The sequence below is a fragment of the Thunnus maccoyii genome, chromosome 7, assembly GCF_910596095.1.
Source record: "Thunnus maccoyii chromosome 7, fThuMac1.1, whole genome shotgun sequence".
In the NCBI taxonomy this organism is placed as follows: domain Eukaryota; kingdom Metazoa; phylum Chordata; class Actinopteri; order Scombriformes; family Scombridae; genus Thunnus; species Thunnus maccoyii.
Genome location: NC_056539.1, coordinates 8646681 through 8662454, shown reverse-complemented (window position 1 = coordinate 8662454; position 15774 = coordinate 8646681). Strand labels below are relative to the sequence as shown.

General features: G+C 40.8%; 2 protein-coding genes across 2 annotated transcripts in view; one reads left to right on the top strand and one right to left on the bottom strand.

Annotated features, from left to right (window-relative positions):
- The window catches only part of LOC121900313 (proteoglycan 4-like), a 676357-nt gene that overhangs the window by 425762 nt on the left and 234821 nt on the right, over positions 1–15774 (bottom strand). The window lies entirely within an intron of this gene.
- Positions 1–15774, top strand: part of scfd2 (sec1 family domain containing 2) — an 87399-nt gene that overhangs the window by 56911 nt on the left and 14714 nt on the right. The window lies entirely within an intron of this gene.

Sequence of the window (15774 nt, the reverse complement as noted above, 5' to 3'; positions counted from 1 at the left end):
ATGATTGCAAAGCCTCTATTTTCAACCATCATTACCAGTTTACAAGTCCCAATTTCTGCATGAGGCACAGCACCTCCCCAGATGTGGTTTAAACAAGAGTAGGTGAAAACCTAGTATACGGCTGGACCCTGTATTAAACGCCTAAGGGCTTTTAAAGACCCAGTGTAATGAAAAATAATTTTTCCTACTTCTAATCCTGTGTCCCCCTGTTAATGGTTCAGTTATCTCTTGTTATATGCCAATGATATGTCAAAAAAATCATTTTTGAGTATTTTTACATCAAAATACTTGTCTTTCCTCTTTCTGTAAAACGGTTTCAAATGTTTGATGATTCATCTTGAACTCAGGGGCGTTACAAAAATTCATCCAATCAAATGTGACTAGCTAACCGCACCTATCATATAAAACCACACTTGACCGCTTGTGGGTCGTAGTAGCTAACAGAGCAATATGAGCAGAGATGGGAAGAGATGTGTATTTAGATATCAGTGGGCAAGAACTTTCCAAAACAATGTGGTTGAAGTCTAATTCATTCACCTCTTCCTCATCCTCCTGATCTAACAACAGGTTTGGGCGTGTGTGGAGCCAACAGTCCTCTGAAGCTCTGTTTCTCTCTGCAGCCGCGTATCGTGCTAAACTCGCTAAGCCCCGCGCACTTCTAGCAGTCCAATCAAATACGAAGGATTTGATTTAAATCCCTCTTGTAACTGTACCCCGCTCAAATATTCTGTTTCACAGGGGAATACGTTACAGTAAAGAAGCTAAAGACTCTCTAACTTCCATTTCACTGGGATATAGGAAGGGGCGGCATTCAGCTGACCAATCATGTAACTTCATCACTCAGCGACTTAGTCAGTCAGTCAGTCACGGACATTCATGTTTATAGGGCTGGCCCCACTGTTGCGGTCCAGCCAAAAGTGCTGCACTTTTAACAATCTTTCATGTCACACCCAAGTATTGGACCCGTGTAAATTGTCTTTTGAGTAGTGGTTTTGAAATAAAAGTCTAGAATAATAAAAAATAAGATCCAGGAAGCCAAAGCAATCCTTGCATCATGTAAGGGTAGTGTCACTGCCTATTACACTTCAACTGAAATATGCGATTTGCAGTTATAAAACAGAACAAAGTCAAACACTGGCTATGAAATGATACAACTGTTGTCAGTGGGTTAGTTTGATCAGCAGCTTAGCGCTGCTGAGTAACAACTGCTTTAACCAGATACATTTCTCTGTTTGAATCAAATATATTTGTCTCAGCTTAACTGTTCTATGTCTCCTCCTTATTTATACTCACTTGCATATGTTGTGTGTTTGAGCAGCACATATTTAAACTGTAAAATTACTGAACTCCACAGAAAGTTAAATTCCTGTTTTTGTGCTTGTTTTACTATGTCATTAGGTTCAAAAGACAACAAAACATCACCATAGCAAAATAGTAGAAGTTAAAAATGGACTGGAAAACACAGAGTGAGCAGAGGAGGAGGGAAAGTGACTGTGTTTTTTAGCAAGTCAAGAGTTGGTGCCTCACATCTGGCCTCACAACCTCCATGTATTATCTGAGATGGAGAAGTTGGACACAGTAAAAAAAAAAAAAAAATGACGATCTCCCTCAGGAGAACAAGAGAAAACAGCTCAGTCGTGGCAGCAGTGTGTTTAGGAGTGGGGGTTGTGTGTGTGTGTGTGTGTGTGTGTGTGTTAGTGAAGGCTGGATAGTGAGCAGTGTAACAGTGCACCCTTGTGATCATGTCGAGAACTGCATCAGTAAAGATCGTATAGAAACAGACTCCAGTTAAGCTCCTCTCTGTGATCGAAGGATTTCTCTGAGAATACATTTGCTCCCATCGTTAAGATGAAATTCTTCAGAGCACCATCACTACTGGACTATATCACTTCTCATAGCACAAAACTCTTGAAGACTACTATTTTTTTCTTTTTTTTTTTTTGAAAGAGAATCAGGGCTGTGACAAAGGCCAGATGTTCTTGCCAAGTGAAATATGTTAGTGCTTACACAATATTTGCTTAAGAGTTGTTTTTGAGCCTCAGATTTCTTGGTTCGATACACGTATACAACATGAACCCCAGCCAGAGCCAGAAGACAATAAAGTTACCAGTCCAGCTATTGCTGTAGACTTGAGTGGAGCTTATATCTGCCACAGACACTTTCACAGTGGTCAGAGTGCCCCAGCAGTCGTGCAGTTAAGCGACATTCCTCAGTCTGCCTTTGAAGCTTAGTGGTATTTCCACGCCATCTGATGATGAAACACAGATTTTGCATTACATCAGAATAATAGCAGTTATATGACAGCACATGATCTTCAGATTAACATTATCCCTCCTTATGTGTGTGTGTGTGTATGTGTGTGTGTGGATGGGAGAATATTCCTCCTTACCCATTACTGCCTTCATTTAATTGTGTGTGTGTGCACGTGTGTGTGTGTGTGTGTGTGCGCGTGTGCGTCTTTAAGTGTCCAACTGAGCACATGTTTATGCGTTCTTTTGCACCGGTGCAGCTTGTAACTCTAGCCCAGCATGTTGCTCCGAGGAACAACCACAGATGTTCAGATGTTTCTCTTTGGAAAACAAACAGAACAGAGGCCATTTTCTCCAGGACATAGGGACTGTCAAAATAAGACTTGGCCCCCTCGGACCTCCCCTCCAACAGTGACTCTCTTATTCACAAGCAGCTCACTACATGCACTGTCAACACGTTTGATTTTTTTTTTTTTTTTTCTTTAAGAATGTTTTTTACCTATGTTTTTGGATACACTAAATTAACTTTTGCGTCATAAATGCGTGAGTTTCTTCTGCATTCAGACACACACGCTGTTTTTATGTGTTTAGGGGACTTGCACTGGGGAGGGGCTTCAAGGGTGATGATTCCTCAGACTGTGAGAGATTTAAAATCCTGAGAGGGAGGGAGAGGTTGGAGAAAACATGGTGGGAGAGCAGGACATCCCCGCCACACTCTTCTCCTGCTTTCCTCCTTGTGCTCCCCCTTTGATTAATGTCTTGCTCCCTACAGTGTATAGCAGAACTCCACAGGGCCTTAGGGCCCCAGGTGAAGACCTCAGGGAGGCAGGAATGGAGGAAAAGAACAGAAAGACATGACTGCAGATATAGAAAGAGTTCTGGACTATTTGCTTTTTTGTATGTTATCGACCAAAACATTTATCTTTTAGCTTTAAAACATAAGTTATTTTATCTGACAGATGCATTAGTCTTGCACACAAGATTAACATGAGACAAGCATGTACTGGCACAGAAAAGGCATGCCATTTGTATCCTTGCTGATAGTAAGAGATGAATGTGACAGAGGTAGAGCGGAGGGGAAGCAAACAAGCGGTTTGAGCTGTGAAATTGAAGAGGATCAAAGTGTCAGTGAGTCATAAATAAATCCTGGTTCCTCCCTGTGGAAAGATGGAGCGGACGTTGTATTAATCTGATTCTAACAGCTCTGTGAGCATCAGTATACAACCAGCTCTCTCTGAGCTTATAATGTGAGTGTATATGTGCGCAGCTGTGTTCATATTTTTGTTAACACTCTCGATACTTTAACAGAATGCAATACCGGCATGGTTACTCATGAAAACTGGGGAGGTGATCCATTGAACCCCCCACTGGCCAGCAAATTTTCCCAGAACTCTCTCTGCCTGTGTGTTTTTGATGCAATGTTGGAAACTAGCAGCACTATGAGCTTGTTTCCTCTGGGCCACATGTGCTCTGTGGTGCTGAGCAGACTCAGAGCGCAGCAGTAATGAGAAGTCCAGGTGCAGATTTTACCCTCAGGGAGGAAGTCCTTGTTTACTCATATTTAACCTTGTTTCTGACCTCCCTTTTCTTTAGGCTTTTTTTTGACCCCACAAACATTGTTCTATTGAAGTCTCGCTGGTTGAGATAGTCAACCAGATACCAACGCTGACGTTGATGTAACGGACACACTGGTAACCATGAAAACTACAAAGACTACTAAGAAAATGACCTCATGTTCAGAAATCAAGATAGGGTTTCAAAGAGAACCAAAAATCAAAATTTTGCAACACATACAGTTCAGACATTAGCGCAGATGTTTCAGCAACCTTTCTTTGTTCAATGATTACATAATGTGTGGAACTCATGGTAGGATAAAGATGAGATATGTAGTCAAATAAAACTTGTGGTAAATGTTGAGAGTTCTGAACAAAATCAGTAACTTAAAACCATTTGTTAAATGTGCAGTAAATAAAATTAAAGCTCCTGAAAATTTGGTTTCAAATCCCAAATATTTCTTTATAATAGCAGATATTCATGACAAAATAAACAATCAAAGTGAAAGTTAGGGGAAAAATCGGTGTTATTTATTAGGAGTTCAACACTAAATAACTCAGTTCAGCGGCTTGGGTGTGTACTGATTAGATTTGATTGACAGTGGCCCGGCAACATCAGTAAACAACACTATAAATGTCATCAGATTTGGATTTAAGTGTTGTAAAATCCTGATCGGAAGTCCAAGACATCATCTTTTTTTCCAGTGAGCCTCGCCCACTTCCAGCCAGCGGGGAGAAACCAAGACAGCACAAATATATAAATCTCTTATTTGAAATAACCGAAACCGTTCTAACTTTGGCTGAAAACTGTTTGTCCATGTACGACCCAATCACTCATATATCGAAGCTGATTGAGAAATACTATTGTCAGGGCCTTTATCAAACAAAGAGCATCTGCAGATTTTCTCTCAAACCTCAAAACCCTTCGATCTCATCGTACACTGGCGGAATTGATTCATTATCTTTAACTTTTTGCATGTCATCGCTTTTTCCAGCAGTGACACATAATTTAAAAAGTGTCAAGCATATTTCTGCTTGTCTTCTGGCTGTCTGGAACCAACTTTATTGGCTTTGTCAAACAGGTACAAGCTGACAAGCCAGTCGCTATTAAACAGCCTCCTCCTCTAACACCAGTGCTGTTGATTGTGCTGTCAGTACACATTGATTTACACTGATTTAAACTCTCCTTCACCTGAGGACCTTAGTTTACGTTACCACACTACATTTATTTGGCAAACACTTTTGTTCAAAGCTACTCTCGTCCCAGTTCAGTGTCTTGCATGGACACTTAAACATGTGGACAGGAGGAGCAAGGGAGCAAACCAGCAACCTTATGATTAATGGCTCTACAACTTGAGCTACAGTCACCCCGCACATACATTACATTGTCCATTAAGTTTAGGTGGATGTTTGAACAGAGGCAGAGAGGACAGTTGCTCTGTGCTGCTCTGCATTTGACCAACAGAGGGCTCCCTGTCAGTGGAAAAAAAAAATGTTTACTAGTCTCAGAAGAATACTCTCTGCTCTAATAAAGGTTTAGCCTATTACAGATACACTGTCATAAAGTTTTATACTGTTTGAACTGTTGAAGGAATTGCAATGTTGCAGACACTAGACGAGACACTATTCATTCAGCAAGCTGCCATTTACTGCACCCCCTGTGTGCTGTACGTAGTTCTCTATCTGCTCTGTCTCTGTTGTCCTTTAGGGGGCAGAATAACCCTACTTTTGCTTATAGTGTCTGTACTTTAGTTCATCAAAATTATTGGATGGCCCAGCATCTTTCTTTGTATACTGTAGCAGGGGGAGCTGGTCAGCTCAGCATGATTATCTCATGGTATGTCTGTACACAGTAACTTGTTTAAATGAGATGCCTAATCTCACAGCACAGTCCTACAGTCAAGGTCTTTGTCAGCAGTTTGAGGAGCTCAAATGCTGCCAGCTCCTGCTGGGAGATTAGAAAAAGGAAACACTGTGAGCACTTTTCTCTGTGGAATGGCCTGATGTCTGCACGGCTGACGCCGGGCCTCAGGAATGGTCTTGAATTGAGGAGTGTTGAAAACTGTCCCTTACCAGTTCGGACACACACAAACACACACATTCACACTTGTTGGAGTGTGCACACTGCTTAATCATGCATGTGCACACAGCCGCAGCATGTTTCACCAAATTAAAAAACACTCTCTCTGTCCTGGCATGGCGCATACACACATTCAGTCATCGCAGTGCTAATGACATTCTTTCACACGCATGCAGGTATGATTGCGTTGCAACACTCTCCAGGTTCAGCGGAGTTCAGTGACTGACCTACTGGACAGAGAGGACTTTCCTGAATGCAAGGTCATTTACATGGTTTTTAAATATTTACAACAGGTATAAATAGAAGAATCAGCAACATGACTTTATAAGATTCACAGTAGGTTTAAATGCAATACTGAAAATGTGTTTTCTTAGCAGTTTTCTCTGAAATTGTGAAGTTATAGATCAAGGAACTGAGGCATCTTTTTATTATGCAATATGTTTCTCAAAAACATCTTCTAAAATATCTTTTAAATCAGAATTTTCTGTTTTTGCAGGCAAGGTGATTTTCAGCAGCTTCACTTAATTCTTTCATAGTCACGTAAGAGTTACTGTATAAAGAGGTGTTTTTTTTTTTTAATCATTACATAACATTGTCGTAGCCAGCCAATAGCATGAAAAAATAACATTGGCTCCTCAAATGTAATCACGTCTCCCTGAACGTTCAATCTCTCCTATTTCACATATAAGGAAAAGCTGCCGCTGGTAATGCAAAACATGCCTGATACGCATATGCATGTGTGTGTATGCACAGGTACTCCACACATTTTAATGCACATAGACACAATGAGAGCAGATTTTATTAGCTGCGCTGTGCTCGTTCAGTGCAAGCAGCCTTTTCAGCCTGTGAGAAGGTCTCGGGTTGCCATGTCAACTACGTTCTCACCCGCAGAAACATAAATCCTGCAGACTGGCCAGATAAGCACCTTGTGACACTATGTGAACTCAGACACCCTAAGTACACAAGAGCACATACACTTCTCAGAGCTTTGCTTAAAGGACTTGACCAGTGTGTATTCAAGTTTTAGTTCCTTAACTACAAAACATGTGCTCTCTATAATGTGCATTATTGAGTGCATGCTGTACAGTCTCAAGTTTTTTTTTTCTGAATTTTTCCTGCCATTACATCATATTTTAGTCGCATTGACACAAATTCAAGTGTACACTGTATTACCAGAGAAAGATAATGTAGCTTTTGCAAAATGTAATGGAAACATGAATTTCACTGTGATGATTACTCAACTCATGGAAGGATCAGAGATTTATACATTACAAAAATAATTAAAAAAAACTTGAAAAATGCAATAAACTTCTAAAATACAGCAGCTTGGTTAGCAAAAGGGTTACCTGTGATGTAAATATATGGAATCAGTGGTAAATGGGCTAAACATGAAAAACCAGTAAGGCCCTTCAAAGCTGCTCTAATCAATATTTTTATATCAACAATATATAGATAATACATTAAAAGTACACCAACGTGTATCAGCACATCTGCCGTCCTCAGGATGTCTCGACACACAATGAACCCAAACCAGTAAGTAGTAATTAGTATGTGTAGTATGTATAAAAGTAGTATGTGTTGATGGTTTACATTCATGTTTGTAAGTGACATGTATCCAGCTTTTGAAGTCCTAAACTGCCACGTATGCACAGATTTAACTGATTTAACTCAATATGAAAGGCACTTGAAAATAGAAAAGACATAAAAACAACATGAAACATGAAAGGTACTAGAACAACATAAAAATGACAAACTAAATATAGATATTTAGTTATATATATATATATATAATAGTGATTAATGGACCACACCTTCCACCTAATAGCTACTTAATAGCTCTGAGACTCTTGTTGTTTGAGGAGTTTTAATCTGTCACCACCTCTGATGTCCAAACCTAATATATGGAACAACTTTGTCTAAAGTGAAAGGTAGTGACAAACCCAGATAATCACTCGACTACACAGTTTGCCTGATCCATGGAGCTTTATAGTGTCTTTCAGCTCTGTGTTTTGGTTTTATGGTCTGCAACGTTTAGCAAACACTGTACAAAATATGTTGGAAATCAACATTTTTTCATTGATGTCACCAGGAATTCTGGGAAGAGCCTTACTTTGTATCACATATCCAGCACAAGCATCTCCATGGTGACAGCATTCAGTACATTACATTTGTTTGTATGCTTGAACTAATAGTATGAGTGCAACATTTGTATGCATAGCCTGTGTGCATGTATTCCATCAATCCACTGAAGAGTATTTTTGCAGTGGACGTGTGAATAAGCACCTGGTGATCCACTGGGATGTGGTTATGTAACTACAGGGAAATTTATGAAACGGGAGAGCTAACATACTGTATATCCAGTCAGCCAGACAGCCACAGTAGGGCTGATGTGGAAAAGGGGTTTGTTTAACATCCCAGTATAATACACACTGTTACACACACACACACACACACTCTCCTTTCCCCCTGCTCCCCCCTCGTCATCTCATGTGAAGGAGGGGACTCATGTTGCATTGCGTGCAGCGTTGTAATTTTGTCTTTGTCTGGAGTCGGTGGCATTCTGCGCACATTGCCTGATTTCACTGATCTACCTTGAAGCCACACTGGAAACACTGGAACCACCGCAATTATGATACAACAGCGTCACTCGCACACAGTCACCCACTCGTACGCACTCACACAAACATACCGCACTGTAATTACAGAAGATCAAAGTGAAATTCAGAGAGTCTGATAGTCCGGCTAATAGCAGACGACAGCGAGGTGAAACACAAATCATGAGGAACAATATCAAAGAGCCAACACTGGGTTAGCATAAGGACGCATGAGTTTCTTTTTCAGTGAACGTTTTCATTTCGGCAGCTAATACTGCCGTCATGAATCAACCATTGTCTGGGAGGATTGAGGTATTTGAATTAAAAGAGGGAAAAATGTGAGTCCTTAGAGAGTAATATTTTTTTTATATGAAAAGCCATAATTTGCCTTTGAGTCACAAGGTTAGTTTGTCTCATTGATATATCAGATGTCTGTATTTGATGATTAGTTGTTCTGTGAAATCTTTTAAAAGATGTTTGTCTTTCACATACACAGTATCTGCACAAGCGCCAAGATTTTTCTCAAACAGCCTTGTGTTTGGTTTGTGTGCAGCTTTGATTTCACCAATGAGTGTGTGCGTATTAGTATCTGTGTGTGTGTGAGCGTACCACCTAATCTCCAGATGGGAGAATTAGCGGCCGCCACTCTCTAATTGAGCAGATCATTACCCTCTGATTTAAGCCACTGTCCCCACTTTCATCCATCTTTTTTTCACACACACACACACACACACAAACACACAGTGCAAACACACACACACTCTCTGATCTCCTTATAGCAACACACACGTGTACCCCCATTCTCGTTAGTCATTACATTAAACCCACGCACACGGACAGAAACTCCCTTTGGCGGCTACAAGGTGTTTCCCCCTCAGTGGGTGAGTCCTATGTGCCTGCTGTTTGATCTCCTCACGCCTGTTAGCAGACAGCGTAACATCTGAGGACCTTGTTGCCAGGCCATTGTGCAGCCCGCATGCCCATCCACTAACAAAACCACTCAGCTGACATGAAAGCACTCAGGAGACAGTGTTTTACACGCAAATCCCTCTGTTTTCCACAGTTATGCTACTTGTGGCCCGCTCCAACCATGAAAAGCTTTCACCATAAGACCACACCCTCCTCAGCATGTGATTAATCACATCCACTGTGAATACACTGAATCCTGCGGCGGAAGACTGAAGCTTAAGATACTGGCATGTTGTAACTATTAAGTGAGTTAGTGTGTGTGTATTGTTCTGCACTTCGTAAAGAGTCTGTGAAGCAGCCCAGATTAACAGGTCTTGTGTTTTCTCTCAAGCGGGCCACTCTGGAGAGGATTAAGGCTTATCACCAGAATTCAGACAAACTATGGGCCCAACTTCTAGAGCGCTGACACAGCAAGCCAACCGTCAGCTGCGGCTTGCCTGTCGTTGATCATCTGTGGCCTACTGTCAGCTTTTGTTTTTTGCCTTGCCGGCACCTTTGGCACTAGCTGGCCCTTATTAGTTTACTGTTATTTTGGCCAATTGCCCGGGTGTCATAAGCAGCCTGTGAGGGAGCTGTTTAACAGTCTGGTGAAGCAGAGATCACAGGCTGACAACACCAGTGCAAAGCGACACAAAGCTTAAACATCCCCCCCAGACGTGTTTTAAGATGTATATAAAATACTCTACATTTAATAATAAATTGTGTCTAACATGGTTTTTCCACAAAAAAATTCACTTATCTTGTTCAAATGACATGGACTTCGTCATCTTTATCAAAAGTTCCAGAAAGTATAAATATGCAAATATTTTTCATTTCAAAACTTTAACTGCTGGACACAAGATGTCCAGTCCATTCTCAGTGTTTGTGCATTGGAGGTTTCAAGTTTCCACATCACACTTGTGTAAATTGAATAATGGATCAGAATTGGCTTCAAACTAGTTGTGATGTCACAAATCCTGCTCGTATGCACATGCCTCAGATTTTCAGTGAGCACAGAGAAACTTTCTACTTTCAGCAGATGGATGTGAAAACAAACATCATTCTGCACAGTGAAGCTCAAACATGCATCAAATAAAGTGAAGTAACAACAAGCAAAACAGGAGGGGGACTCTAAGTGTTACTGCTTTTCGTCAGAGACATTCTTAGTTCATAGACACATTCCGAGTATATGAGGCAATTTAATCAGATTCACAGGCAAGAAAATAGTAGGCACATGTTTTGGTTTTTCTGGGATATGAATACAGACTTCTGACTAATTATTTGATGGCAGACCTTATGTGCTTACGTGATCCAACTTTGTCACTGCCTGCTGTATGAAGTCGTCATGGCATAACAGGTTCCTCAGGATAGTCATCAGATTCATATACTGCAAATGCTCTAATTTACAATTCTACATTCAAACTCATCAAATCACAGCTGTGAAAAGGGCAAACAAACATAAAGCGTGTTTGAGTATACACTATATTTAGTGTGCGGAAGTATATAGATGGAAACTTTTAAATGAAATATTCTGTGATACATTTTTGGCCTGATTTGAGCAAAAGATGCATGTTACTGAGTTGTTCTACTGGGTGCAAGAATGAAAGTAGTGACAACAGTTCTGCATGTTGAGTGTATTAAGAGAGAACAGAGGCTACTTTGTGTTGTTGTTATGAATTGATTTACAGTCTTCACTGTGTACATGTTTGGATTTAATGCATGTGAATGTATTTATGCCGTCTTGTCCACAGCTCATCCTCAGTATACTGTACCTTTCAGCACATATGCTGGTTACACACTGAGTATTTCAATAAGGAGCATACTAATTGCTGAAAAAGCATCTATACTATTTCCTCCTGCTATTGTTCATTTTAATCTGCAAATCCATTTTAAGTTAAAGATGATAGTTTGCATTTTTTGGGGTGGGGTTGTATGAGGTAGAGACCATAGAACTTTCATATTCCTCTGCATGCTGCACACTGTATTACGCTGCAGCAGCACTTTCTGATCCAAACAGCTGATATGCGGTGTAATGCAGTGCGCAGTATGCGTAGGAATACAGAAGTTCTACAGTTCAGAAAATGTAGTGCCAAAAGAAAGGGCTGTCTGACTGCAGGGTAAAGTGATGAAAATATTCTACTTATAGCGTACACTTATACTGATATTAATTTTTTTAAGTGGGCCTTTTTTTAGGCGGCTAAAATTTGTTTTGCTGCTGGCCCTGACCACAGCAGTGCATTGCTTAGCTTCTGTGCCGGTACTTCTGCCTGTTTCTCCAAACTGGGGGGTGCAGACCGCCATCTACTGCAGGTAATACACTGACTATGGATAAGTACAATACAGTAACTCCTACAACCCCACTTCAAAAAATGCAAACTATCCCTTTAAGGTTGAATATTGCAGCACAAAATATTTCTTTTTCATTTTTCCTTCTTTGTGTGTTTGCTTTGGCTCTTGAGGACAAGTAGAAAAGCTGAAGGTAAATTCATTGTAGCTTCTTCTAAACCTTAATGTGCGTGTTTCCGCAGTACAGCTAAACTCCTCTTATATCAGTCTCATGATGGCACCACGTGGAAGTAACTTCCTCCAGACCTAGAGATCACACGGTTGCCATGGTGACAACTAGCATCATGTAAGGGAAAAGGGTCATGACAAACACTGAAAACCCACCACTTCCGTCTCTGTTCTTTTATCCTGAGATACAGTAGCAGTGAGATTTTCCTGCTCAACATTCCACACAGGATTACCGAGGCTGATATAAACTCTCTGTAAAAAAAAAAAAAAAAAAATCAGTGCTTTGCTCCCTCTCTCTCTCTCTCTCTCTCTCTCTCTCTCTCTCTCTCTGTTTCTCCTTCTCTAAAAATCACGGACCCTCATTCTTTTCTCAGACCAGAATAGAATTTTTGATCAGGTTTCAAAATACGCCAGGATATTTATAAGTAGTCTCGTTGTCTACATTCCACCGATAAGTACAGAGCGATTAGTTTTGATTGTGGGGTCAGGCATAGATGGAGAGTTGTTGCAGTGTTTTGAGGGTTGTTGAGGAAACAGACTGCGTTTTTCTAATTTAATGTTCCCTGTGTTCTTTAGCAAAGGCCATATTTCCTGTAAGCAGAAACAGTGTGGCGGTAGTAATAGAGACAAATGCCTTCTTACTTCCAGATTTCCTTCTTTTTTTTATTAATTATTTCCACACATTGTGCATCCAGTCTCTGTTTGCTCAATTGCTGTGTAACGTTATATAGGAGAGATAGTAACTGTCAATATCACTATTTGTTGTTTGTTTGTTTTAATCTCTATTCATCTACATTTATTAATTACACATTTGTCTGTGATTCTCAGGTTGATTTTTTTGCGTCACAAGTTGCACTCACACCCCTCTAAGTAGCTATTGCTCACCTCCGGCTCTGTTAGAAAACCCTCAATCAACCTTTTCCTGTCTGGATTCTTATTGTTCTCTGTTTAAGGACCAAAGTACTTTCTCTCTCCTCCTTTTCTCTCTCTTGGCAGCGCAGTGCTGAGTCAGATATTACTTTGTAATTTTCTAAACAAGTTGGTGACTGTTAAACTGAGTAGTTTCAGGAAGTAGATGCATTTTTTTATAGACGTAAATGGCATTATGCAGAGCTGTTCAAATGCTATGTACTTACTCATCATTTCCCATCATGTGCTTCAGTTTTACAAAGGTTGTAATCATACAAAGACCAGAAATTATGCGAGGAGACAGTGAGGTGGCAGTTAAATAAGTTTATTATGTGCTTGACTCGAACAAAACAGAATTCAGCTCACATATTTGCGTGAGAGCTATCAGACAGCGGTGTGAGTGTGGTGCGGCGCAGATATGGTGGGTGGTGGCGTGGTAGAGTTGCGTGAGATGAATTTTAGACACAGGTGTTCAGTCTCACAGCCAAGTTGGATGTTCCCGGATCAGCACCTGGTCCTGCTCCCGCTCAGGATCTGCCACGATCAACATCACAACCACAGATTGCCTTGGGAGGGGGTGGGGGGACCTGCATCCAACAAGCCTGCCACAGCTCCAAACCGAGCCCCTGGACTGCACTGTATGCTTTGGCAACAAGTCAACCGGCTCTCTCACTGCAGACACGCAAGCACTCGAACAGATTTACACTTCTCCTCCTACCTAGCCCTTATTTCCAGCCCACTCCTATTGCACAGCTCCTCCTGTGCACTCCTGCCGCGAACACATGGAATATTCACACATCCCCACCAACAGATGGTTACTGTCAGATCATGCAACATGTAAATTTACTCCCGCATTTGCATGTTGTATTTTACCTTTTATTTTTTGTATTTTTTGACAGTATAAATGCTCAGAGACAAACATCAGCTTTAGTTTGTTTTCTCGGATGCCTTTCTCCTCTGCGGGCGTCTGGAAAGATAAGACCCACATCTGACTGAGTCTTCACGCTCAGCACCATCAAATAGCCCTGCTGTTTTTTCCCCAAAAGTTTACCTCTCAGCCAGAGCAGCACAGGAGAGCAAACCACCAAGCCAGACACTTTACATTCCTGAAGGCAGTGACTCAAAACAAAGACTCGCCATGCTGAATTTGATATCATCTATATGAGAAGGAAAAGGAACTATCAGAGAACAAACAACACGCCTGACAAAGTCAAGCTGTTCAGTGTACGTCATCTTACTGCACTGACATTGATGTATTCCTAAGCATATATGTTGTGCCAAATCAAATGAAGCAAAGTATTTACGCAAGTCAGCTTTTAGCCTTGTGGAAGTCATATCTTGTCTTTATGGTCCTGAGGGAGAAGAGTTAGGAGTGACATAACTGACCTCACAATCTATCAATTTACAGCAAGTTACAGGCAAAGCCAGTGATGTATATGTGTGCATAAAGGGAGATTTTTACCACATGTCTCCTGAATGTTGATCTTATCTTCAACAATCACATATTACTCACATATATGTCTGCCTTTGACTTCTTTCCAAAGTAAGGTCTGTGTAACATGTGAGCTCATACATGGTTATATAATATGGAAGTAAGAGCTTTAATTGAGTTTCCAGGGATTGATGGTAACCCCATGGTGGCAGAAGTCATGCATAACCTTTTGAGTCTAGCCTCATTAGTCTAATCAAAGACTAATGAGGAGTTCCCGCCAATTTTTGCTATCTTTTACTGAGAGCAGGGCATACAGTATCCTGTCACTGAGAGACCTGCGTGTCCCAGTTTGTTAATATATTCTATATTCTACATGCAACATATTCCATAAGACCGTTTAGACCCACTGCATTTTAGTTTTTATCAATGTGCTTTAAAGCAATTTTTCTGCGTTTTACAATATTTTTCCGCTTTTGCTGTTTTTAGCCATGCTAGCAGCAGGGATATATGGATGGCAAAGTCAGACCAACACTTTGGTCCAGACTGAAATATCTCAACTGCTATTGAATGGATTTCCATGGCATTTTGTACAGATATATATGGGTCCAAGAGGATAAAACCTAATGACTTCAGTGATCCAACTTTTCCTGTAGCACCACCAACATGACAGATTTTTAGTTTGGCCAATACTTTGGTTTATAACCAAATGCTGCTAGTATAGCTGTAGTTTTGTTAGTTTGTTTAACATCCATTTAGTTTATAATATGGTATAAGTTCTGCTAAGTTGTGCATGACTCTTACGTGTTGTGAGCTTTGTCCTGTTTCATTGTTTTACGTCTTTTGTGCTTTAACTGTGATCAGTGGACTGCAGAGGAAAAGGTCCTCTCAGATCATTTAGAATCATGAAATGCAACATTCGTGGTCCCTTACAAATAAATAAATAAATGAATAAACACACCTATAGGCAGTGTTTGTGGTGGTGTAATACACCTCTTATATCACAAAGTGGTCCAACAGAGCCCAGAGAGGCAGAAGACAGGAAGTGGCTCCTGTAATCTTATCCCTGCACCTAGTTCCCAGCTTCCATCAGGTAAAGTCTGTCATCAAATCTGAAAATGTAGAACTATTCCTTTAAAATACAAACACGCTACGATGTTGTAAAAAGTGCCTTCTTATTTGCTGTCTTTGCAGCATAAACAGTTGAGTCATCAATGTTCTCGTTAGTAATGAGCCTCTTAAGATGCATATACATGCTGATGCAGTTTTCAGCTTTGTGTTTATATCTTCTATAACACAGCTGACCTTCTTGTTAACGGAAGGCTCCCACATACCTGAGCAGCCCGAGGGGGAATTGCGAGGTGCCAGTCGACCTACTTTGCCATCGGCGCTGCCATCCTCTATCCTCCTTCAGGATCTCTCTGTCCTCTCACTTTCTCTCTGTTTACCTCTCACTCACATTCCTATGCTCTGTTCCCTCCAGCCCCCCACTCTCTTG